At 41.3% G+C, this 23,926-nt stretch overlaps 1 long non-coding RNA gene across 1 annotated transcript in view; it reads left to right on the forward strand.

Annotated features, from left to right (window-relative positions):
• LOC309627042 overlaps positions 1–23,626 on the forward strand; it is a 73,727-nt gene extending 50,101 nt beyond the window's left edge. The window contains exon 3 of the long non-coding RNA XR_014243507.1: positions 9,543–23,626. This is a non-coding gene — a long non-coding RNA (uncharacterized lncRNA). The remainder of the gene's footprint in view (positions 1–9,542) is intronic.
• Positions 23,627–23,926: the final 300 nt, after the last annotated feature.

The raw sequence follows: 23,926 nt of genomic DNA on the forward strand, positions 1-23,926 counted from the left end.
AGAACTGTCACAACGTAAAACTGTATTTTCAAGATAGCAGGAAACCAAAAAAGTGCACAGTTATTTTGCAGAACCGTTGTTCGGGTTTTATTGATTCTTTGTGAGGTTTCTTAATGTGTGCAAAAGAAGTCCCAGACCCATCACTTCACTCCTGTTACCTGTTTATACAGTAACCATTTCTGTGCACTCAGAATTGACCACTGGGTTATTTAACCTCTCTGTTCACTTTAGAACAGAGAAAAGTGACTTTTTGTTCCCCAAGGCAGTTCTCTCCCACTCAGTTTTCTTCACTTGGAAAAAGAAAATTATCAACACCTGTGATGCATAAAATCTCTTGACTCTACAAAAAAATTATGACTATTTTTCCAATCAGAAAAATTTTCTTTTTGCCTAACCTGTTTCCTTTGCCCAATCCTGTCATATCAGAGTTCAGAGCCAGTGTTCAAGGGCCTCAAAAGAGATTTGGTTCTATTATCACGACCTGTGGTTGGTTTCCAGCAGGTTAAGAAGCTTCTTGTATACCAGGCATTTAAAGGAGCCAGTGGGTTTCCTCCAAAACACTTTAAAAAATATCCACCTAGGGCTTCCCTGGTGACGCAGTGGTTAGGAATCCACCTGCCAGTGCAGGGGACACAGGTTCGAGCCCTGGTCCGGGAAGATCCCACATGCCGCGGAGCAACTAAGCCCGTGAGCCACAGCTACTGAGCCCGCGTGCCACAACTACTGAAGCCCATGTGCCTAGAGCTCATGCTCCGCAACAAGAGAAGCCACCACAATGAGAAGCCCGCCCACCACAACGAAGAGTAGCCCCCATTCACCCCAACTAGAGAAAAGCCCACGCACAGCAACAAAGACCCAACGCAACCAAAAATAATAAATAAATAAAATAAATAAATTTATTTAAAAAATATTATCCACCTAAAGGACAGTTTGTGTATATGCTTGTACCTTACTTTACTTGGATGGTACCTAGTTAAACATAATTTCATACTAGGCCTAGTTAATATTTATACCTTGTTGTTTTTGTTAAGAGTTGTATTTTACGTAGAAAAAGAACAGTGGGTAAAGAGCTCTTTGCTGAATGTGCCCACTGCAAAGCCACAGCTGAGTTATGGTGAGACCTCCTAACGTTCTACCAAAGAGAGGCTTTTTCTAAAGAGAGACGCGTGCCCTCCTCTTATCTCCCCGTGTTCCATGACTTGCTCACCCTTCTCTCCTATACCTTTATCATAAGTTCAAATCACAGATAATCATAGATCTGGAGCAGATCTGAGATCACGTTGTACTTGACATCGTTTTTGGACACAAATACAAAGGATGAATTGTTTCAATTATGTTACTTCACACCTAGAAAATGACAATAATAAGTCTACTTACAGCTCTGTGAAGTTCAAAGTTGGCTCGTAGAGTTGATCATTTGCAAGACTGAATTTATATACACACACGTGCCCATGCACACATCCAAAAGCTCATTTAAATATATTATATTCCAATGGAGACGACTGAACTACTTTGAAGACAGATAGTACTCTTTGTATTATAAGCAGGGTTCAAGGTGACTGGAGGGACAATTCATATTGTATAGAGAAAAGAATGCAATAGTGAGAACGCTTTGAGATTTTGTTACCTACAAGTGATGACCTTGGATAATTCATTAAAGTTCTCTGGGCCTCTGTTTTGCCCTCTGAAAATAGGACTGAACTCTTATATCAGAGATCTCTTTATTTTAACTGCATGCTCATGCACATACTCCGATATTCATGATAGAAGCCATAATAATAGTTATTAGGAAATTGAGCCATGTGAAAAAATAAGGCAATTCAAAATAGATTTTTGGAAACCACTGGATTCAAGTAGACACCCTTCTGGGACATTTCGTGTCCAGAGGAATGGAGCAAGAGCTCAGTTATATAGTAAGTTCTAAGTATATTCAACACAATTCTTTGAATTTGGTTTGGAGAGCCCTCCTGCCACAAACAGCCATGGTGGTGGAAAAAGAAAACAAACAGTGATTACAGAAAGCTTGAAGGCATCTGTGTTTTATTTCTTGGATTTTGAAGGTTCATTTTCATAGTCCCTGAGTCACCTGAGCCACAGTTTCCACCATGGCAACAGTGAAGCCAGAATCATTTGGCACCAAAGATTCCAGCAACAATATTCATATCTATGCCTGTATTACCTTTCCCATCCTGTTCAAGAATGTATTTCAAGGGGCTGTAAACCGCAGCTGCATAATTACATTGTATGGATAGGTCATTTTGATACATGCTTCTGCTGCTTTTATAATGTTGGAGTTTTAAACAGTGATGACAGCGTGTACACTGGAAAACTGTAATGTACTTTTTTTAGAAAGGCGCTTATTATATGCTTATTCCAAAAATTAACATTTGGGTCCCTGTGTACTAGTGTCCCTAGTCACATACTATTGCAAAAAGAAAGAAGAAAGGAAGCACCTTACCCCCATGTTCAGAGTAGCATTGCTTACAGCAGCCAAGATATGAAAACAACCTAAGTGTCCACTGACAGATGAACGAATAAAGAAGATGTGATGTGATATACACATGCACATATATATATGATATACATACAATGAGATACTACTCAGCCTTTAAAAAAAAGAAGGAAATCCTGCTGTTTGTGAAAACATGGATGAATCTAGAGGACATTATGCTAAGTGAAATAAAGCCGACACAGAAAGACAAATACTGCATGATCTCATTTATATGTGAAATCTAAAAAGGTTGAACTCATAGAAGCAGAGAGTAGAACGGTGGTTCCTGGGAACTGGGGATTAAGGGAAATGGAGAGATATATTGGTCAAAGGGTACAAACTTCCAAGTATACAATGGATAAGTTCTGGGGATCTAATGAACAGCATAGTGACTAGAGTTGATAATACTCTATTATGCAACTGAAATTTTGCTAAGAGTAGATCTTAAGCATTCTCACCACACACACACAATAAAGGTGACTATATGAGGCAATAGCTCTGTTAATTAGCTTAGTCATGGTAATCATTTCACACTGTGTATGTATTTCAAAACATCACTTTGTATACCTTAAATATATACAATTTTTGTCAATCATACTTCAGTAAAGCTGGGGGGTGGGGGAAAAGGGTATGGAATATTTACCTGAAAAAAAGAAAGAAAGAGAGTTCCTAAATGGAAGAATCAGAGAAAAGACCAGAATGGTTATTTCACTACCTATCAAGAAGAGGGGGTCATCATCTGATGTTTTATTATTATTACTGTATTTTGATCCAAGAAAGTATTTTGCATGGACTCAGCAGACACTTTGTAATCATCCCCCCGGTGCCCCTTGTCATAAGGATCAGGTGAGGACTTTACAGAATGGTGCCTAGAAGTTTCCCAAGATAAAAAAAAAAAATCTCTCTCAAAATGTATGTAAGTTTCTATGTGTTTTGTCTTTAGATTGACTTCAGCTTTCCAGGTCTGATTTTTCTCATCTGAAAAATGGAGATACAAATATTTGTTCCACCTTCTTGTGTGGGTTTTCATGAGAGTTGAATGCTTGGGAAAAGGCAGTGTGTTCAAAACAAGAGGTAAGATGTTAAATGCACAAAGGGCAAAAAAAGCTCTTCTTGACAGGTAAACATCATTGCCCTCCATATGGTTTCACAATCAAATACGAAATTGTGGTTTTCTTGGTGTACTTGTGGTCATTGAGGAAGACCATTCCTTAAAAAACTAAAAATAGAGCTACCATATGATCCAGCAATCCCACTACTGGGCATATACCCAGAGAAAACCATAATTCAAAAAGACACATGCACCCCAGTGTTCATTGCAGCACTATTTACAATAGTCAGGACATGGAAGCAACCTAAATGTCTGTCAACAGAGGAATGGATAAAGAAAATGTGGTACATATATACAATGGAATATTACTCAGCCATAAAAAGGAATGAAATTGGGTCATTTGTAGAGACGTGGATGGACATAGAGACTGTCATATAGAGTGAAGTAAATCAGAAAGAGAAAAACAAATATCGTGCATTGATGCATAAATGGGGAATCTGGAAAAATGATATAGATGATCCTATTTGCAAAGCAGAAATAGAGACACAGATGTAGAGAATAAATGTATGGACACCAAGGCGGGAAGGGGGAGTGTGGGATGAATTGGGAATTGGGATTAACATATATACACTATTGATACTGTGTACAAAATAGATAACTAATGAGAATCTGCTGTATAGCACAGGGAACTCTACTCAATGCTCTGTAGTGACCTAAATGGGAAGGAAATCCAAAAAAAGAGGGAACATATGTATACGTATAGCTGATTCACTTTGTTGTACAATAGAAACTAACACAGCATTGTAAAGCAACTATACTCCAATAAAAATTAATCAAGAAAAAAAAAAAAAAGACCAGCGATAGAATGAGAACATCTTAAAACTAAGGAGGGCTTTAAAGATTTCCCTATGATCCCTTCATGGTAATGTAAGTGCACTGCAACCCAGAGAGAAGATGCCACTTGCTGATGGCTGATACTCAGACACAGGCCAAAGCACCAAAAATCAGTTCTCTAAAAGTCAATTGATCAAAAATAAGTTTCCAGAATGACCAATTCACTTCATCATTATTTTACCAAATTATTCAACCCAACCCCTGCACTTCCTTTGTCTCCTGTCATTCTGCATTCATCCCTATCCCTCTCCCTCTCGGTCCCAGCCTCTGCCTTTGCTTTGGCTTTTAGTGTCCAAATGATTACAACAAACTGTCCTAGACTTTGTTTAAGGAATCTGTCTTTGTTTTTGGTGAATAGGTGATTTTTAGCAAATTTACTTATTTAGGGCAGATTGACTTTGAGCCTATGAGTTTCTTTTTGTCTTTTAAAATCCATACTTTTAATAAAATATCTGCATACAGTATTCATTACAAAATTAGGAAGCAACCATCAGGAAACTGACATTCAAGATAAAAAATATGTTTTATTGAGAGAAAGGGCAATGGTTTGAGAAAGACTTACCATTTTTATTGGTTCCTAGATAAAAAGCCCAAAGATAACATAGTTCTCAATTTTCAATTTTCAGACCCTGTTGACCTAGGCTTTTTTCTCCCACTGGCAAAGAAGTCACACCAGTCGTGCAAAAAAAAAAAAAAAGAGAGAGAGAGAGAGAGAGAGAAAAATAGAAGAAAAAACAGCTGCCTTTATTATCTGTGTCTTTTAAAACTTCAGACATGCTTTTCACATCCATAGTGACTTAATGGAGTCGAACAACCAATTAATGGCTTTAAAACCAGCGGGGATCCTGTTTTACCCCATAACCTGAAATGAATTATTGATAGATGCTTTCAGCCCTGTGTCCTGTCAGATATTTCAAAGTCAATGTCGGCCTGTGCATTTTCTCATTCACCCTCTAGTGAGGTCAAGATTTGTGAAGCGACGCTCCCCACAAAGGACAAAAGAAGAGTCCGCTCCCTGCAAAGTGTGGAGCTAGACATAATTGGCCTCTCTTTAAACCAAATCTCCGTAAGATATTAGCAACCTCTACATGCATTAGTGAGACCAGTGGCATTATTCCCTCAAAGCAGGTAGAGCACTGCATTTAGCATTTAGAAGGGGAATGACATTAATAAGTCCTTTACAATTAGAACAATAACTTTTCACTGAAGTTCATGTTTTCTTTCATTCAAGCCTTAGAACCAGCCTGTGAGGTGGGTAGGGCAAATACCATACCAAATGCCTGATATGGAGAAAAGAAAAACCTGAAACCCAGAATTATATAAGCTCCTCTTTTCTCCTTTTCTTTTCTCTTCTCTTTCCCCTCCTCCTCGTTCTTCTTATAATACTTGTGTAACTGTGATAAGTCTGCTTGACAATGTGACAGCTCTAAAGAGGTGATTTTTAATGACTCTGATTTTAACGTCATTCTGCTATAGCCATCTCTGAATTAACCATTTCTTAGCAAAGTAATTAGTACATTATTAAAGTGTTCCTTTTAAGTGTTTCAAACTGACTGGTGGCTTAACGATAAAAACACACTAAAATACAATGGGTAAGTATGTGACAAAATAACCCTTAGAGAACTTCCAAATAAAAGGCACTTAGGGTCATGAAAATATTTTATATACTCAGTTTAAAACTTTGAAAAATCTCTTACTAAAGTAATCTCTTAAAAAGGAACAAAAATTAATTATTACTAACTACCCATAGGTGTATATGCTTCCTACATATATGTTATAGTGTTTTATTTTGCTTTTTAAAGTTAGTTACATCCATAATTTTTTCTGGTATGCTACATAGTTTTCATAACTATTATTTTAAGGAGTAAATATTATTTCATGTAGATCATTTCCCAAAATGAATTACTGATTTCCTTATTACTGTCCCTTTAGGCTCTTACCGGTTTTTCTCTATAATAAGTAATGCAAATATATATAAAATGTTCATTTATTTGAATTATTTCTCTTGATAACTTATAGGAATGCTATTACCGAATCAAAGGATAAGACAACTTTTATGGATTTGGCTGTATATTTTTTACTGATCTCTAAAATTCCAGTGTAAAACACCAGCAGTGGACATGTATCAATGCTATGTCAATATCATCAACATCAGTTGTTATCATGTTTATCTTTTGGAACCACACATACTACACATTATGTATCACCCTTCATCTGTACCAAATATAAGTAATATCGATCCATTAACAAAACAATGTGGTATTGACACCTGAAGAAACAGATCAATAAAGCTGAATAGAAAGTCTATAAATAGACCCAAAAAATGGGACATGTTTTAATATTCTCTATGGGGGGGGATCTAAAATCATTAGGGGAAAAGACTGCCTATTAAGTAAGGAAGAAAATGTGAGTTATTTTATAAAATCAGAATAAAAAATAGTTTTCAGCTACGATATAGAACATAGAAACCATAAAGTACTAATAAAAGTAACTACATAAAAATACAAAATTTCTGCAGAGTAAAAAAAAACTAGAAGCAAAATTAAAAGATAGATAAAATTAGGGGGTTAATTACTGCAAATTATATCACACACACACGTGCACGCACGCGCACGTGCCATTTTCCCCAATGCATGACTAGGTCCTACAAATTCACAACAAATGAACCAAAATTTCGATTAAAAAATGGGCAATGGATATAAACAGATTGTCCACCAAAAATAAATATAATTGAAAGAAGGGGGTCTAAGGAAACTCTCTGTACTATGTTCAAAATTTTTCTGTAAATGTAGAACTGTTCTAAAAGATAAAGTTTATTTTTAAAAAGTGGGTTAACAAGTGCCGAGCTTGCAGCCAATTTCAGTTAGTACCCGTATCATAATCTCTCTGATCATTAGTATGTGTCCTGGTATTTTACAAACATTTGGAAGATTAATCTGTAATTTTTTTAAAAAGTAAATGAGGAAGTCATTTCAGTCTCATGAGACTGAGAGACTGTTTCTTCTCAAAGACCATCACTTAAAGAAACGCTAAAGGATGTTCTTCAGCAAAAAGGAAATGGAATCCCACAGGAAAGAACAGAAAGAAACCGAACAGAATGAGAAGAAAGAGTCCATTCAAGAAATTGGTCAATACTTTGATTCATTTAAAATGTTCTATCAAATGTTATAGAAAGTGCTAATTTGTGTAATTTATTTTACAAATATAAAATTAACTGCTAAACAGCAATAACATGGAAGCAGTAGAGGGAAATTGTATTTAAAGCTTCCCTTTGTATTGTTGGTTGGAGAAAGACATATTATATTGGTTAATTTTTAACTTTAGAGTTCATTATATCAAAAATACCTGTTTAAAAATAAGAGTCATCACTAAAAAAGAGAATAGGATGAATAACTACCAAACGAGTCAGAGGAAAGTGGGATAAAACAAAATTGATTAATAATAATGATGAAGATAATAGTAATACTTATATCACACTATGTACCAGGTTAATACCAGATTCCTAGTGTGTGTCTTTGTGTGTGTCTGTGTTGTATATATGCTGAGTTAATTAATAGAAGACAGAAAGGAAAAAAAAAAACACAACAGCGGGGCTGCTCCCAGAGGCTCTCTCTCCTCAGACGCTCTGAGGGTTGTTCATCTGTAAGATGGCTCTGCAGACAGCATGGGGCTTTACATCTCTGACTGAAAAAACAGGGTCAGCCAGCGAGAGGATAGCACTTTCTACTTGGGCTAATGGTACTTGTCTCACTGAGTAAGTGTCTGCCCACCTGGGGGACAGTGGAATCCAGGGTGTGGCATTTGGCAACCCAGAGATCTCAGGCAACCCCTTCATCAAAGGACCTATCAGTAAACTCTCTGAGGCTGTATTATAGCCACCTACATCAATATTATCTGTTTTTCAAATGAGTGAGGGTTTTGTATGTGTGTTTATTTTGTGTATGTGTGTGTGTGTGTGTGTGTGTGTGTTTTGTAGGCTCAGCACTAGAGACTTCTTTTAAAATCCATGAAACAACCGAATGCTAAGGGGGCCTAGACAGTGCAAAGCTCTTGGGGCAAGACCTAGCAGACCCCCATTCAGTCCTCATTGCCCTGGAACAAAAAGCTGCTTTCCCCATGGGCCAGTTATTAGAAGGAATCTTTGAGTAAGAGCCCGTGGGACTAGATTAAAGGGATTTCTCATAGTACGAGAGATGCAGAGCAGAAAGGGCTGCTTCTGCCACCGGTGGTGTTGGCTCTGGAGGAGCCCGGGAAGCTGCCAGCAGGAGGAAGCCCTCAGACCACCATTGGGAGCTGTTTGGGGGTCCATGGTGGAAGCAGGAGAGCTCTCCTGAGCCAAACTGTAGACAGCAGTGGGGGTTACTTTGAATCAGGGGCAGTGAGCGGGGGTCCTGGGGTCAGAGAAGCAAGCAATGTCCCCGTGCACGGTGGCTCTCAGGAGGGGCTTCTAGTGGCACACCTGCTGGAGCCTGCCCCGTCCCTCCTGGGATCATGGGAAGCAGGCTGGGGTCAGCCAAGCCAGGACTCACAGCTGAATGAAGATGCTCAGATTCCAAGAGACAGGCACACACACAAGCATGTCCCAGTGTTGGGGCAAGTGGATACCGTGCAGGGATGAACAAACCTGACAAAAAGAACGTTTGCCATCCAGAGAAACAGTCAAGAGGTTCACAATAGAGATGTTAATATTCACGAGAGATAATAGTAAATAGTGCATCTATAAAAATTCAAGTAGAAAACTCAGTGGTTGAGATAAATAGCAGAAGGGACACAGGCAAAGATCAAATTAATAAAGTGCACGTTGAAGTCAAATAAAGCCCCCAGAACACAATGCAAAGGGACGAGGAGATAGAAAGTATGTCAAAAAATGTTATGTAGCAGGCAGATTCCAAAGTCTGTATGTCTATTTAATAGGGGTTCCTGAAAGAAAGAACAGAGAAAAGTGGAGGAAGGAAATATTCAAAGAAATAGCAACAGACAGAATTTAGTCTCCGAGAAAACTTGATGATTCGCAGTTCTCTGACTTTAAATTAATCAGCCAAGGACCGACAGTGGAAAATTGATTTGCAAGGTGCCTAAAGCATCCCTGTTTTTGTTTACTGACAGTGCCATCTTGAAGCAGAAGGGTCTTTTCCCAGGAAGCAAGTACCAACCTGAAGGGGCCATGTGGAGCATCGGGAAGGAGAGAGGCTGCTGGGGGCAGCGCGTTAAGGTCCATGTGGACATCCTGCCGACTGAGAGTGACACTTCAGGCATCCAGTCATCAAGCAAGTGTTTATTTAGCACCTACTATGTGCCAGACTCTGCTTTTGGCAGGGAACGAAGTGGTAAATTGGGCCAGTTCCTCGCTCTCACAGAGTTTACATTCTAGTTGGAGTGACAGGCAGTAAACAAATGTAGGTTTCATTTCAAGTAGTGATACCTGCCGAAAGAGAAACCGAACAGAGTTAGTGGCTGGGCAGTGGTGGGGATTCTCTTTTATCTTCAGTGCTGGGGAAAACCTCTCTGAGAAGATGATATTTGAGAACACATCCGAAGCGTATGAAAGGTTGTCCCTGTGAAGATCTGGGAAGGAGTGTTTCAGACAAAGAAAACAAGCAACGCCTGGGCCAGGAGGTAGCAGCAAGCTCTATGTGTTTGAGGAATGGTTCGAAACTCCTGGCCTCTGTTTCCTCATCTGTAAAGATGTGGATACTATGAGTCCCGAAACTCATAAGGCTTTATGAGCATGAAATAGCATAACCCATGCAAAGCAAATAGCACACTTCCTGGCACGGGAAAACTTTCTAGGAAATATGAACTTTCATCCTCATGATCTTTAAGTGCCTTTTGCCTTGAATAATTTGTAAATTAACTCTGAGTAGCACACTACTCCTTTATGGTTCATTTCTCCAAGGCTGCCTTGTTAAGGATATGCAAATCACATCATTAATATGCTCTTCTCTCTCCAAGGGGCTGGTCTTCAAAGCTTGCTCTGCTGTTGACTGACAGCTGTACTGGTCCCTCTGGGCTTGTGGGGTTGGTACTTCCTAAGGTAGGAGCCTTGCTAACTCCTTAAGGCAGGGGCTTCATGGTCAGGTTTCCACACCTTTAACTTTCCTCACTCAATTCACTTCTCTTTCTGAAGACTCTGGTCTGGGTATTAGGAGACTCAGACCCGAGTCTTAACTTTTCATCTCTCTGGTCCTTCTTGAATTTCCTCAATTGCAAAACAAACAAAGGAGTTTGGGGTGGCATTGAGGAAGAGCTGAAAAGTCAGAACAGCACCAAACTATGCATTGGGAATTATTAAGCACCACTGTATAACTGTGTGTCGAGGTAGCTCTACAAATATGCACAGTACATTTCAATTCCTCTGATGGCTGTTTTACGCCTTGTCACTGTTGGTTCAGAATTGTTCGCCATCCAGACCAAACCCATTGATAGGCCCACAAAGCAAGGAATTTGGTTTCACTCTGAGCCTGACTGAGGTGGAGGTGAGAGCTTTGATTCCCCATCTTCATGTTTCCAAGAGAGAACTTGCCCTCTCAGGATGGAGCAGTTTGAAGTAACATTTACATTGTTCTTTTCTGCCTCCTTCATTCCCTTCCAGTGGTGAAAGTAGAAGAAACTGGTGTGTGCGTGTGTGTGTGTGTGTGTGTGTGTGTGAGACATAGCTCTTCAGATATCTTTCATTTTGGATCAGCCCATCTGCAGGACACAGCCATTCTCTGCCTTTCCATGATGTTGACTAACCAAGGCAGGTGCTGTCCCTGAGAAGGGGTGGCAGGGGTGGAAGGAAGCCTGGAGGTCTAGGAGGCTGTCTTCAGGCTCCATTGCATGGCAGATGCAAGACCCAGTTCTTCGATCTGGCACTGCAGTCATAAAACTGCTCAATTTTTTTTTTTTTTAAATCTATATCTTTCTGACTCCTGTATCATGTTTCTCAACAGTAACCAAACTACAGAGAAGGGGAAAAAAAGAATATAATGATTCCTCTGAACCCCAGGAACCACTTCTTACTCTCAGCAGGGGTACCAGTCTTTGTTCAACCCATTTGGCTTAATGGTCCTTCTAAAAGATTTCTCTACAAGAGTAGGCATTCTTCAGTTTCAACAAATACCCATTTTACACAGTGATCAAAATGTAGTGGGGCTGACAAGAGCTTTAAAGTAAACTTGGAGCCACTAGACTAATATTTAACACAGGAATTCCCAGCCACAGTATGACAACACCTGGGCATGCCATGTCGTTATCAGTTGTGTGTTCATCCCAGGTTTTCACGCTTAACATCAAATACTGACGCCGTGAGAGACGTTTTTCTCAAGTGAACCCTGACGTTCATGTAGGGCTCATTACATGGGAGGTGCATGACATGCGTTGTATCTGATCCTCAGAGAACCTAATAAATAGGAGTTATTCTTGTTCTCATTTTGCAATGAGAAAACTGAGGTTCTGGCAGATTGAGAACACCGGCCCAAAGTCACCTGGCTGGTGAATGGTAGGGGCGGAATCCAAACCTACATCTCCCACAGTGCCAATTTTTCCATAACACCCCGCTGCCCCCCGCAACCCGCCACCCGCCATCTACTGACTGTCTGTTGGAAGATATTTCAATATTTAGGTTGAGAGGTTCTGTGTTCCTGAGGGCAGTCCACGACTGTTTTGTTATGCTACCTTGGAGATGCAGTCCCCTTTAAAATTGAAATATAAGCACAGATGTCTTTAAGTGACATTTCCAGACACTTATCAGTGAACACTCCCCAGGGAGAGGATGTTTACAGTCTCTCTCCACTAAGATGTCTTTTGAGGAAATGTTTCTCCTTTTACAAAAGGCCAACCTCTTCACCTGTGCTCTGACTCCCACCGCTGCCCCACCTCCCCAGGAAATGTTTGTCTTTCCATCAGCTCCTAAACGTGATCATGGATCGAGTTTCTCCCCTCCTTTAGTAAACAGACACTCCCACCCCAGGCTTCATTTCCTTCTCTGTTGCTATCCTTACTATGTTCATCCTTTCACAGATGAATTATCCACTGCCTCATCTCTTAATCACTCTTCAATCCACTCAGAGATGTTTTTCTGCCTCTATACAAAAGAGAGAGAGAGAAGGAAGGAAGGAAGGAAGAAAGGAAGGAAAGAAAGAAAGAAAGAAAGAAAGAAAGAAAGAAAGAAAGAAAGGGAGAGAGAAAGAAAGAAAAGAAAGAAAGAAAGAAAGAAAGGAGGGAAGAAAGAAAGAAAGAAAAGGAAGGAAAGAAGGACGTTTCCTCAACTGTAAAATAGGAATAATTATAGGTCCTCCATCATAAAATTGTCATGAAGATGAAATGAAATAGTACATGCAAAGCATTTAGCAGAGGGCTTGGAAACAGTTCCCAATACATGTTAGTCTTTATGATGGAGGTGGTGACCATTATAATGATTAACGTGTATTCTCATCCATATTAGGAGTGGAGGTGGTTAGACTAGGTGATCTCCAGATGCCCTTTCATTGCTCATACAGGATAATTTCCAAAAGAAAAGGTCCTTTCTGAAAGGCAGCCTTCTGCTAATTCCAGAACTTCTAATAAGGCCTGAAAGCTGCCTTTCACTTTGGAATTAAATTTAGATCACGCACTTCCATTACCTGGTTCTCGTTAAAGGGCTTAAAGTTACCTGGAGGCACCACGATCGGCAGAGCAGTTCACCTGACTGAACTTGCAGTCCTGAGCTGGGGCCACAGTCCTTTCTGTGGACTCTCATCAAGGGAATCAAGAAACTCCATCAGGCAGGAGGCCTTTTCCATCTCTGCCTGACACATCAAAGTTCAGAGGCCCCGCTCCCTTGCCTCTCGTACCTCACCCCAGCCCCGGGGCTGCTTCCTGGAGTGTTGGCCTTCCCAGCCAGGGCCCAGGAATTCACCATTGTTGGTGCAGAGGGGAGGCCCTCTGGGGCAAGAGGGAAAATCTGAAGGGTGTCTCCTCTTTGCTGCCACCAGGGCCCAAGTGGCCTGATGGCATTGTTCCTCTCCGTGTCTGTGACAGGGTGTAATTAAAGGGCTTGCCAGCCTCTGTAGGAAAACTGGAGAGACTCAGGGGGGAAAAGAAACTCATTTCCTCAAGGGCAGCCAAGGGTGAACAGACTCTGCATTGTGCCCAGGGCCCTGGGGCAGGCCGGTCACTGGAGAAGAGAGGGGACACCCTCTCCTTGCCCCCAGGGTCCCATCTCATTGTGAGTTTTAGAAGGCTGTTTCCTGTCAGAGGACAGACATGCTTTCCGCTTTCTGATCTCACAGTTAGAACTACTCAGCAGTGAGATGGACCCCCAGGTGTCACAGATGTATTAGAATGCTAGAGCTTCAGAGTGAAAGGCAGGAAGGTATGGAAGCTTCCAGAACATTCAGTTCCAACTTGCATCTCCATCGTTTTGTGGATGAGAAAACCGAGGTTCAGTGAAGTTAAATCACTTGCTCTAGGTGGCACAGTTTGTGGAGCTAAAATTGAGACCCTGCTCTCCTCAGCTGCCAAACGTCCTTCCATCAGGAGCAAGACAACCGCCCATCAGGATTCCTGTCCCTGGAAGGTGGGCTGGGCCACTAGTGAGGGTCCTTCCAGCATTACAGTTCCCCAAACCTGAATTCTCCTCCAGAATGGATGAATGTCCTTTGGATAATGGTTCTGGAATTGTATGAAAATGTTATAAACGAGGATTAAGAGTGTTTGTTTGTTTGCTTCTTGGAGACATAGACCACGCCAAAACGGAATCGAAATGATAGAACCATGAAATCGCCTGTCACTGGAATAGAGCATTTTGGGGGCAGCTTGGTGTGTTGGAAAGACAGTGAGTCTGGGGCTCCAGAGACCTGAGCTCCAGTCCTGCCCTGTGTAGACTCTGTCACATGGAGTCCGTCCCTTCCCTTTCCCTATCCAGACCTCAGTTTTCTCACGTCTCGAGGGAGGACGCTTCAGCATTCGGGTTCCGATTGGCTGGCTGGCGTTGCGTGCTGCGCTGGCCTTTGCGGAATACACAGCTTTTACTGTTACCCGGTGCTGCCTCTCTTTCATGAGTGTGTTGAGTTCCCTTCACTGCTTTGAGCCAGTGAAACTTCAAAAACACTTCTGTCGATTCACAAACGCATTTACTGGACAGCACACATATGCCGAGCTCTGCTATGTACGCTGTGTTGGCGGAGAAAGGAGGGAAGTGGTGTGGAAGAGCATGAGATATGCTCCTTGCGGGACCCAGACTCATGCTCCAATGGGTGAGCCAGTCGGAACACATAGCAATCAAGGACGGTCTGTGACCTGGTGTGCCTGAGCCCGTGGGAATATGGGAAAGGGTGTGTGGATGGGGGGGGGGGTGTCAGTGGGAACCCAGTGTGAAGGTGCCATCTTTCACTATCAAGCTGAAAACTGGGATTTGACTCTTTTGATCCTCTTGACATTGGGAGCCAATGAATCATTTTGGACCGAGGTGACAGCCTTGGGGCTATGGTTTTGAATGCTAACTCTGGTTGTGTGTATGAAAGGATGGGAGGCAAAGACTGACAGCAGAAAAGCCCATAAGACTGGTGTGGAGCAATAATAAAGGTATAAACAAGGGCAGTAGTGGCTGAGAGACTGGAAAGAGAGCATGAAACTGCAATTAATAAGCCTTGGTTTGCTTGCATATGAGGGGAGAGGAAAGGGAGAAACCTAAGCTAAACGATGCCCAAGTTGCTGGGAGGAGGGAGACACCTGAAACCAAGGTCCAGGGAGTAGCCGTGCATTTATTTGGAGCAACTTAGGCACGGTCCAGCATTCATTCACATCTTCCTTTCCCTCTAGACTGTGAGCTTTTTGAGGGCAGGGACTGAGCCATCTTATTTTTGTACCACCCAGGTGAAAGAGCCTACTGTGTCGTAGATGTTCAAACAAATAAGTATCAGATGGATGATTCGTGGTGAGTTTAGTTTTCAATATTGCATTTGAGGGAGAAGCAGCATATCACTATAAGAAGGTTGAGCAGGCAGGAAAGGACTTTTGTTTGCTTTTATGAAGTGTTTGGGGCACTTAAAGAGTGGGCTATTTGCCAGTATGATAGGTGAAGACAATGAGATCTCATAGCAATCCCTGCATTTTACATTTTTTTTTAAAAAATTAAGAAAAGAAACCTGGTTAAATTTCATGTTCATTAAACATTTTGGAAAATGCAGATAAGAAAGGAAAAGTGCAATAACCAAAGCTCCATCATTAACAGTAGCTATTAAATATTTAAATAAATATTTTGTTAAATATCGTATTGAACAGATGAGGTAACTGAAATAAGAACTAGCTTAGAGCTATACCACTAGTTAGTGGTATAAGCAGATGTAGAAGCTAGATCTTTTAACCTATACACTATTGTTGTCTTCTCTATGTAAAACTGCTTCTCAGTTAAAGGTTAGTGAGAACTAGACCAACGTGTGTACGGTGTTCCATTTCTTTTGACCTGCAAGGTTATTTATTTTCCTGTTTGAAACCCCTGTGTGTGTCTATGTGTGTACCCAGGATATTCTGAGATATTAACTAGACTTGCCTTTTTTTTTTTCTTATGTTGTTTTATGCTGTTTTCTTTTCCTCGCTCGTCAGGAGGTCATGATAACTTGTTCCATGGACTGGTCTCAAAGCAGAAGTCTAAAGCCCAGGCCCTGGAATAACAATAACAACAGACATCAGTGAAGTTGCTGAATGGATTTGTTAAACTCATAAATAATAGTCTCTAAAGCCAAGGTTTTCAGTTGCAGAATATAAGTCTTTTGTTTGATTATTTGTTTTTGAGAGAGAAAGGAGGTCTTTTGAGAGTAAAAAGACCAAGAGCTCTAAAGGAGGAAGGCATAAAGTTTCTAAAAATAATAATAATAATTTGGAAAGAGACTGCATAGTGTTATAAGATCTAGTTCCTGCCCAAAAGAAAATAAAAATTCAACACTCTGGCAGAAGAAGGACATGCTGCCTCCCAGATGGGTTTGGCAAGGAATTCAGAGGGCTGTAGGAAGAACCCAAGAGCAGAGGTGATTTATGTCTTGCTTCTTGGGGTGACATCTGTGCATTCCTCATAAAACTGGAGAGGTAGATTAGTAATGACTGGGGAAGGTGCTCATGGAATAAGGGCAGAAGCACCTCCAGAGTCCTAAACACCCAGGACTGAATCCAAACAACCCACTGAGATAGGGCTTATGTCAAGAGGACAATGTGTATGCCATTGGCCATTCATTAGAGGTCATGGCAGAGGGTGCACATCGAAAGTGAATGCTATAGTCCAAAAGATTAATGAAAGAGAATGGAGAGCTCAGAAACAGACCCACATCAATATAGTCAACTGATCTTTGACAAAGGAGCAAAAGCAATACAAGGAAGAAAAGGTAGTCTTTTCAACAGATTGTGCTGGAACAACTGGGCATCTACATGCAAAAAATGAATCCAGACCCAGATCTTATTAACCCTTACAAAAATTAACTCAAAATGGATCACAGACCTCAATGGAAAATGCAGAACTATAAAACTCCTATAAGATAATACAGGACAAAATCTAGATGACCTTGGCTACAGCTATGATTTTTTTTTAGATACAACACCAAAAGCTCAGTCCATGAAAGAAGTAATTGATAAATTGGACTTCATTAGAATGCAAATCTTCTGCTCTGCAAAAGACACTGTCAAGAGAATGAGACGATAAACCACAGGCTAGATGAGAATATTTGGAAAAGATATATCTGATAAAAGAACTCTTACCCAAAATATGCAAAGAACTCTTAAAACTCAACTCAAGAAACAACTCAACTGAAAAATGGACAAAAGACTTGAACAGGCACCTCACGAAAGAAGATATACAGGGCTTCCCTGGTGGCACAGTGGTTGAGAATCTGCCTGCTAATGCAGGGGACACGGGTTCGAGCCCTGGTCTGGGAAGATCCCACATGGCATGGAGCAACTAAGCCCGTGCGCCACAACTACTGAGCCTGTGCGTCTGGAGCCTGTGCCCCACAACGGGAGGGGTCACGATAGTGAAAGGCCCGTGCACCACGATGAAGAGTGGCCCCCGCTTGCCACAACTAGAGAAAGCCCTCACACGAACCGAAGACCCAACACAGCCAAAAATAAATAAAATAAATAAATAAATAAAGTAGCTATAAAAAAAAAAAAGAAGATATACAGATGACAATAAGCATGAAAACATGGTCTGCATCATATGTCATTCGGGAACTGCAAGTTAAAACAACAAGATACCACTATTAGAATGGCCAAAATCTAGAAGACTGACAACACCAAATGCTGGTGAGGATGTGGAGCAACAGGAACTCTCATACTGGTAGGGGATGCAAAATGGCATCGCCACTGTAGAAGTCAGTTTGGCAGTTTCTCACAAAACTAAACACACTCTTACCATAAAATCTAGCAAGTACTTTCCTTGGTATTTGCCCAAATGAGTCAAAAACTTATTCCACACAACAACATGTAAATACATGGATGGTTATAGCGTTTTGTTTGTAACTGCCCAAAATTGGAAGCAACCAAGATACCCTTCTATAGGTGAATGGATTAATAAACTGTAGTGCACCTAGACAATGGGATATTATTCAACACTAAAAAGGAAATGAGCTATCGAGCCATGAAAAGACATAGAGGAACTTAAAATGCATATTACTAAGTGAAAGTAGCCAATCTGAAAAGGCTACATACTGTATGATTCCAACTGTATGGCAATCTGGAGATGGCAAAACTCTGGAGATAGTTTAAGATCAGTGGCTGCCAGGGGTTGAAGTGGAGAGGAGGGATGAATAGGTGGATACTGGGGGCAGTGAACCTACTCTGTATAATACAATAATGGTGGATACACGTCACTATATATTTGTCCAAACCCATAAAAGGGACAAAACCAAGAATGAACCCAGTGGAAACTGTGGTGTTTGGATGATAATGATGTATCAGTGTAGATTCATCAGTTCTAACAAATGTTCCTCCTGATGGGATATGTTCATAGTGAGCAAGGTTGTGAATGTAGGGAGGAGGGCAGTAGGTGCCCTCTGTGTACTTCCCACTCCATTTTGCTGTGAACTTAAAAATGCTCTATAAAATGAAGTCTAATAAAAAATAGTGGATGCTAACAGATCATCAGAGACTGTCTGGGTTGAGTAACACTTCATGGGAGTACCATCTGAAAGAAGAATTGTGGACCCAAATATCTTATTTACCCCGGCGTCAATATTCTTTCTCCTTCCTCAGCCTCAACCCCACAACTTAGATCATCCCGGGGGAGAAAGGAAGGAAAGAGGAGCTGAATTCTGAGAAGATCTTCCAAATGACTGAATGGTTACCCAACAGACTGACTCTCAAACTGGGGGTGACTGAGTTTACCTCGAGTTGGTGAGATCACCTTTTCTGGAATCAGCAATATTGAAGGCTTAAGAACCAATATAATTGGATAGAGTTCAATTACAGAGAAAAATAAAGAAATCCCACACCTGGGTTTTATCACTCTGTATATTCAAACCTACTCCATGTGCTTTAACCGGTTACATGGAAAATTTTGACCTTAAAAAAGAATTTTCCCCAAAAATGCACAGGACTTAGCCCCATGCCAGCAAATACCACTTATGAACTGGCATCTGATAGGTGAGACACACCAACACACCCTCCTGATAGCATCTTTCCCGCCTGTCAGTTTCCTTTTCCCATGGAAACTGCCATTCTAGTGTACCATGTGTACACAAGTCTCACTGGGAAGGCTACCTGAACCCAAACACCAAACAAGGTTCAGCATCTAGAGACACAGGCATCTCATTACCAGTCAACCCAGAGGTAGAAAAACTCAGGAGGGAGCCAGATATAGTCAGCCTCACTCCTCAGAGGGATCAGGCAGAGGCAGGCTGCACATGGCAGGCTGGATAACAGTGAGTGGAAACCTCTTTCCTTCCACATTTCCCCAGAGACGGGATGGTCATATATATACCAGGACCATCGTCTTCCTGCCTTTATGTCTGTGCTCGTCCCAAATGCTCCAGAAAGACAGCTTCAGGAGTTGGATTTTCGGGCAACAAAAAAGTTCTTTGGATTAGATCTAGCTGAGCGAGGGCAGTCAAGTGGGCTTAAGTCTTTGAAAAACAGGAGCCTGGGCTGTTGTTCCAGGAACCAAAATTTTAAATATATAAGGAAACTCACTTTAATGTTTGCAGACTGGAAAAGGGAAGGAGGAATTTGGAAAACTCACAGAGGGTGGTAAAAAAAAAAGAAAAAAAGAAAGACTCAGGAAAGTGCTCTTGAGGGGATGAAAAATCATTTGTAACTTCCAAGGGCTCTCTCTTCCTGAATCTTCTCTTTCCAAAGAAAACCCATCCAAACTGGCTGCAGTGCCGGGAGCAGGGCCAGAGTTTTGGAGCTATAATTGTCGTGTAGAGGCAGTGTCGAATGCAAGGTTGCACTCTTGGCTAAAGGAATCTCCTCTTTCTAGAATTTTACTATCTGACACATGCCCTCTAAGAGCAGGAAATCTTAGCAATGGACAAAAAAATCTTCTGAAAACTAAGACACGACTGGAGTGATGGCTGGAATTCGCGGGGGTGGCAGGCTGATACTCTCATGAACGCAGTCTAACAAAGTGGTGTAATAATATGGCAGATGAGACACATTTAATAACGAGCCAGGCTACAAATCCATAGTAGAGAGTTGAGTAAAATTTAAGGGAGATTAGAAAGAAGAGAGACAGAGAGAGGCAATGCAGACTTAAAACACAAATAACTCATCAGACTGAAAATTCGGATGAAACTTTTCTTAAAAAATAAAAACAAACTAAGAATGGGCAGGGAAATAAATGGAGTGTGATGTAGAACTAGGTCAGAACCAGTGGTAAATCTAACACCATTTAACAGAATGTTTAGGTACTCACTTAGAAGAGAAAGTAAAGGATAAAAGGAAATATCTGGCCAATATTTGAGAAAAAGCTCAAAGTGGGGGGAAAAAAATTGGCTACAATTGGAAGTGAATTGAACACAAAATGGATCACAAAGTTGATGAACAAACAGACGTCCAGTTGGCCCAGACTTGAATGATGACAGAGATTCCAAAGAAAATTATTAAACCACAATAATTTTAGTCTAAAGCAAGAGAAAAGAAGCAGGATGCACAATGAGAAATGCCTACTGAAGGGAGATGGGGGCGTGCATTGACGGTGGGGAGGGACCAGGTTGTGAACATTGAGGGCGTCTCTTGACAAACGGTTGCTGGCGAGAGGATTTGTGGATTTGTATTTCACATCTGATAAGGATTTGGTAACCCTCAAGCACGGTTCTTTCTGGGAGAGCTGGATAGCAACCCAGAATAATATAAATATAATGTTCCACTGCAGATCTGTCTCTATCCAGAGATAACATGGAAATTTTAGAGCATGTCCTGAGCCAGACCAGGATTATCACTAAAATATATAAAGACACCAAGGATAAGAAATTCATTTAAATATCATTGTCTGTGTCATCTTTGGGATTGCACACATCCTAGATGAAAATAGTATCCTCCCTGAGTTCTGAGAGTTGTCTGTGACACAGATGGAACTTCTGAAACTTGGGTACCTGCCCCCACTATATGTTTGACCCAAGGGCTAACCGTTTCTCCCTTTCTCGTTAAGGTGGCCAAGATTGGAAACACGAAAGCTGTGCTGACAGGTGGGACGCACCAACACACGCATAAGAAAAACTTAGAGGACTTTACCCTTGTGGAAAATGTGGTTCATTATAAACACTGGCTCGTGAAACACTGCCCAGACACTTCTGCTCCTCTCCATCTGGGTGAGAGGCAGCTGGTTTTTCCTGAGTGTTCCTGCCCTGCTCCTGATGGGTGTTAAGAACCTTGCTCTCAAATATAATATCACCTCCCAGCCAGCCTGCCCTGAAGGTGTCTCAGTGGGGAAGGATGGTGACCAAGCTCACCATTAAACCCCAACTGCCCTTTACACAAGTGAGGTTGCAGGGCTCTCCATGCGCGCTCCAATTAGATTACGCTTTAGAGAGAACCATCAGAAGTCTATCATTTTCTAACAAAAGTCAAGTGAAGCCCTGGAGAAACCTATTACCTCTTCTATGCATCTCGGCAAAGAACACACTGTGCTGATTATTTTCTGTTTGTCCTCCTCCCCACGCCCACATAAACTGAGAGCTAGTCTCCATCCTGCTTTGTGACTCAAGATTGAACCTCACGGACCGTCTCCTCCAGGTCCCCTTGTCCGCTGGCTTCTGGTGAGGTCCACCAATGGGAGGCAGCGTCAAGAGACAAGAGCTATGGGGGGGGGGGGGGAGGAGTCAGGGTATTTCTCCCACGCTTGCTTCCTACTGAGGCACAGAGGTTCTGAGAGTCACTGGGTCCCTCGGTGACTCCAGCTCCTGCTGGGCTCCATCCTACTCAGCTTCGGCTCTCAGCGGGCTTTGATAATATTACCCAGCCCTACCCTAACCGTGTGCTCCTTTGGAGCTGGGCGGGGCGTAACAGCTTCTCACTCCTGTTAGTTTCAGGTGCCCCAGCCTTCCCTGGTGGTTGTCTCTGCCCACTCTTCCCATAGTAGACCCATCTAGTGTTGCTGTAGTCCTGACTCATACCTGCCCCAGCCCCGTGACAGGGAAAAGACTGAGAACACCGTGGTCGCTTGCAAGGGAGATGCTACTCTTTGCAGATCAGGGTTACTTAACCTCTAAAGTGTATGCTCCACACTTTCCAAGACCAGAAAGATAGAGAGAACAGAGAACGTCAGGAGGCTGATTGTTTCTGAGTATTACATGGTTATCAGGCTTGGGAGCTCTCCCAAAACAGGTAGCCAGCTGTGCTGATGACTTTTCCCTTTCCTTTTTTTTCCTGGCATCACTAGGACCCTTATCACAAAGAAAATATTCAAAGAAATCCATTTAATCTCTTTGATTTGACACTTATTTTTAAAAGAAATAAGAAAGTTTGAAGGAAAGAAACATCCCTCACTAATTTAGGTAAGGAATTTGATTTCAACCCAAATCTTAGCATAAAAGCCCCTAGATATTTTTCAAGGGACCACTTAATGATAATTTTACAGCGTGTAACAGAAAGTATGAACATATGATTGAGACATCATTTTGGATGTATCATACTTCCAGAAAAATTATTTTACTGTGAATTTCAGAAACTGCATACCCTCATCCCACCACCCTCCATGTTTTTTCTAGATTTTCTTCTAGTCATTGTTGGCAGGCTGATTTATTTTGGGTAGGTTATAGACTACCTTTGCGGATATATGAATTTCTGTTTATTCTGCCTTTCTTCATGGAATCTTACTTAGGCAGTTTTTGGTATCATTTACTTGTGATTTTTAGTAGCTTCATAATATTCTACCTGGTATTATTATTTGCTCAGCTAGTACTCATTCATGGGTATTTAGATTATTTCCAATAAGCAGGCTGTGGTGGTTAATTTTATGTGTCAACTTGGCTGGGTCACATGAGATGCCCAGATACTTGGTCAAACATTAGTATGGGTGTTTCTGTGAAGGTATCTTTGGATGAAATTAACATTTAAACCAGTGGGTTTTGAGTAAAGTAGACTGCTTTCCATAATGCAAGTGGACCTCATCCAATCAGTTGAAGAAGTGACTAGAACAAAAGACTGACCCTCATTCAAAAGAGAGTGAGATTCTCCAGGAGAGACCTGCGGAATTGAACTGGAACACAACGTTTCCTGCCTTCAGACTCAAACTGAATCATCAGCTCTTCCTGGGTCTCAAGGCCTCTGGCACACCAGGGTCTCCAGCTCTGTAGCCCTCTTGCAGATTTGGGAACATGCCAGCCTCCATAATCACATGAGCAGATCCTTTTTTTTTTTTCTTTTTTGGCCACATACTGCATGGCATGTGGGATCTTAGTTCCTTGACCAGGGATCGAACCCACACCCCCTGCATTGGAAGCATGGAGTCTTAACCACTGGAGTGCCAGGGAAGTCCTTGAGCAGATTGCTTATAATAAATCTCTCTATATATACACACATTCTATTGGTTCTATTCCTCTGGAATGTCCTCACTAACACACAGGGAACCCCTAGAAGCAGACTCTTTGGGAAGCGAGTAAAATTGTGTTTGCTGTACTTGAGAATTTGAAAACAAGTTTTCTCTTTCTTGGTTAGGAATATCATGGGATGGTACTGAAGGTGACTATTCTCTGGCACACAGAGAAGTGACTTTTTGTGGCTTAAGAGTTTTCTATTAGAATATAACATGAAAAAAAAAAAAAAAAAAAAAAAAGAATATAACATGATCTCATAATCCAGTATCTTCTATTTCTTTTGGTCTTCTGTTTCAACTTTGCTCCTTCAATAATAAATTATTAAAATGTGATTGCAGTTTTAAAGTAAGAAGAAATGAAAAATAATGTTTTTCAGAGATTAAGTGTGATAAAGATGGAAGAAACAGCTTGTTCTTCAAGGATGTCTTGAAATCTAAAGATTAGAGTGAGGGTGGGGATATGGTGGGAGGAGAGGCAGACAATATGGGTTAACAATTTAAAGAAATAGGG

This window comes from Balaenoptera borealis, assembly GCF_965194805.1.
Source record: "Balaenoptera borealis genome assembly, chromosome: 3".
Lineage (NCBI taxonomy): Eukaryota > Metazoa > Chordata > Mammalia > Artiodactyla > Balaenopteridae > Balaenoptera > Balaenoptera borealis.